The sequence below is a fragment of the Triticum urartu genome, chromosome 2 (genome assembly GCF_003073215.2).
Source record: "Triticum urartu cultivar G1812 chromosome 2, Tu2.1, whole genome shotgun sequence".
Lineage (NCBI taxonomy): Eukaryota > Viridiplantae > Streptophyta > Magnoliopsida > Poales > Poaceae > Triticum > Triticum urartu.
The window spans coordinates 687889855-687893261 of record NC_053023.1 but is presented as its reverse complement, the minus strand read 5'-3'; the positions used below and the strand labels follow the sequence as shown (position 1 = coordinate 687893261).

The 3407-nt window shown below is 45.5% G+C and overlaps 1 pseudogene; it reads left to right on the top strand.

The window, feature by feature from the left end:
* Nucleotides 1–693: 693 nt before the first annotated feature.
* Nucleotides 694–2406, top strand: LOC125537898 (annotated as a pseudogene).
* The last annotated feature ends 1001 nt before the right edge of the window (nucleotides 2407–3407 follow it).

Below are 3407 nucleotides of genomic sequence, written 5' to 3'. Positions count from 1 at the left end.
CAGAGATACCTCTCCGTTTACACGGAGTGACAAATCCCAGTCTCGATTCGTGCCAACCCAACAGACACTTTCGGAGATACCTGTAATGTACCTTTATAGCCACCTAGTTACGTTGTGACGTTTGGCACACCCAAAGTATTCCTACGGTATCCGGGAGTTGCACAATCTCATGGTCTAAGGAAATGATACTTGACATTAGAAAAGCTTTAGCATACGAACTACATGATCTTGTGCTAGGCTTAGGTTTGGGTCTTGTCCATCACATCATTCTCCTAAATGATGTGATCCCGTTATCAACGACATCCAATGTCCATGGTCAGGAAACCGTAACCATCTATTGATCAACGAGCTAGTCAACTAGAGGCTTACTAGGGACATGGTGTTGTCTATGTATCCACACATGTATCTGAGTTTCCTATCAATACAATTCTAGCATGGATAATAAACGATTATCATGAACAAGGAAATATAATAATAACTAATTTATTATTGCCTCTAGGGCATATTTCCAACACATTCTTCAGCGACGTGGTTACCTTCGATACGACATACAGGACAAATCTGTACAACATGCCCTTTGGCCTGTTTATAGGTGTGAATAATCATTTCCAGAGCATCATCCTAGCTAGGGTTTTGGTGTGTGACGAAAAAGTGAAGACCTTTGAGTGGGTCTTCACAGAGTTTGTTCGGATGATGGGCGGAAGTGCACCGAAGACAATCCTAATTGGTACGATCCTGAATTATAGTGGATGCTTTTGAGAGCAAAAGATTAAATAACATGATTTGTGTTATTGTGCAGATCAGAACCATTCGATGGAGGTGGCCATAAAAAATGTGTTGCCGCATACAGCACACAGATGGTGCAAGTGGCATGTCCTCAAGAAGGCTAAAGAATCACTAGGATCGCTGTACACCAAGAAAAGCGAATTCAGGGCAGAGTTCCACAAAGTAGTGAATCACATGCTTACAATCGATGAATTTGAGGATGCTTGGAAGATTTTGGTTGATAAATATAATCTGAAGACGCATGACTACATGACCCAACTGTACGAAATAAGGCACAAGTGGGCGAAGCCGTATTTTAAAGGTGTCTTCTGTGCTAAGATGTCTAGTACTCAGCGAAGTGAAAGTGCAAACCATATGCTGAAGAATTATGTTCCCCCGGGTTGTCCGATGCATTTGTTTGTGAAGAAGTACATGAGACTCCAGTTTGACAGGGACACGGAGGAGAACTATGAGGAGAAGCGGACAAGAATAGTAAGTCAATATTAATACTTCACATTGGTACTGGGGGTGTGGCAACAATATAACTCATTTGATGTCGCTGTAATTTCAGGGTAGACTACTTTACAAAGCAAACTTAGCTATTGAGCGACATGCTGGGAAGATATACACGCGGGCTATGTTTAAGCAGTTCGGGCACATACTGTATGAGTGCAGCGCATACCAGGTGGAAGAGCTCGAGAAGGGGAACTTTACCTTGCCATACATACGGATGCAGCGAGGAGGGAAAAGTGGTGCAGAGTGTCATACAAGGTAACTGTTGTCGACGGAGGAGAGGAATTTGACTGCGAGTGCAGGCAATTTGCACACATGGATCTCCTGTGCAGCCACGTTTTGAAAGTAAGATGGATCTCAGAAAAGAATCAGCTTCTGGGATATTCAGATATAGTATGTGTAGTATGTGGTGAGCTAATTGGCTAAATATTGATTATGCAGGTGCTGGATTTTATTCGTATTATAGAGATACCATAGAAACATATTGTGAAGCGCTGGACGAGGGATGCATGAGACATACTGCCTGCTCACTTAACTCAATATCAGAGGGATAATGCACACAAAAATCCATTCAGCTTCAGGCATTTCAATATGTACAAGCATGCCATGGAGCTGGTGCGGATGGGTGATGCAAGTGTAGAAGCATATGAGAAATTCATGTCCCTGATCAAGAGTTGCATGGTGGAGATGCAACCTTTTGCAGAAATCAGGGATGGTTTGGGGCTGGAGGACAGGATCGCTGAGCATGGGGATGTTGTGGATCAGCAGCCGGCGCAGACGGCAATGGTTGCTGCGAGTGCGGGGGCGGGCATGGGAGCTGTCAATGATGATGCTACTTCTGCAAATGAGAGTGGGAACAGTCTGAATGGACTATTGGCACTAAAAAAGCGAATAGAAATGGGACGGCCGTCAACTAGCAGGGAGAAGGCACCATATGAGGGGTTGAGCAAACGAACCCGGTTCTGCACCATATGTCGCGGGCAAGGGCACAAGAGAACAACCTGTCCTGACAGAGGTGATGCTCCGAAACCAGTTCGCAAACCCTCAAGGTGCAAAAATTGTGGAGTTGAAGGTCACCGGCGAAACACCTGCAAGAAGGTGGGTGATCTCCGCTTTTCTGGCGTGTGAGCAGTGGCTGCAGCCTCTAGAACTGGAAGGTGTAGAACCGATGTAGTTCCATCTATAGAAAAATGCTTGTTGCTTTCATGGGTGCTGTGTGTAGTAGGTTCCAGTTATGTGTGGAAACCAGTAAAATATATGTGTTGCCGAACCAGAGTAATGTATGCTTGAAGTATTCTTGATGGTGGAGTTGGAGTGTTTGCAGCTAGCAAAATGTTTGGTTTCAGAAATTTTTAACAGAGTTGTCATGCTTTCTGAATGTGTGGAAGCTATGATCGTGTCTGTACTTGTGATCTATTGTACAATTTGTCCATGTAATTACCATGCTGACGGTCGTGGCCTGTGTTTTGAATTTTTGTGAAACCAGAGATGCATTGTAAAATTCATTTAGATATGCAGGGGTGGCAAAACTGGAGCACAGTTTCATTTTGAGCTGACATGATTCAGTATTGGCAACTTAGTGCATGCAAATGCAATAGAATATTTGACACGTAGCAGGGTTCTGTATTGTACAAGTGCGTGGCTGCGTGAAGCCGCCCGCCCATTGTTCAGGTGGGTCATTTAAATTTCGAATTGGGCGAGCGGGAAAGACCATGGGCAGCAACTACATAAACAGGTGCGCATGGGGGCACGGGGGCAGCCATTCCATCAGTGTGGCTACAAGAAAAATTGAGAAGTGGACGGTAGTTCTGGTTCTGGCCATGGCTCCTACCGCGTCGTTCCTCTCAGCGTCAGCGGTCACAAAAACAGATTCGGCTAACGAAGCCGATGGAGATTCTACTCAGGTCAGACTCGCCGCAGTTATTGAGCGAGAACCACTGTTGGCTCAGAATGTGCTGCAAAACGGCCCACCACGTCTTGGGCCGTCTGAGCCAGAGCCCAGCTATCTCACGGCGTAGCAAGGCCGTCATGACGTACGTGGGCCACGTGAAACTGTTTATTAATCAATATACTGGAATACTACCTGGCCCGATACGTGAGTGTTTGTGGATCGCGAGGCCTGCGAGCGG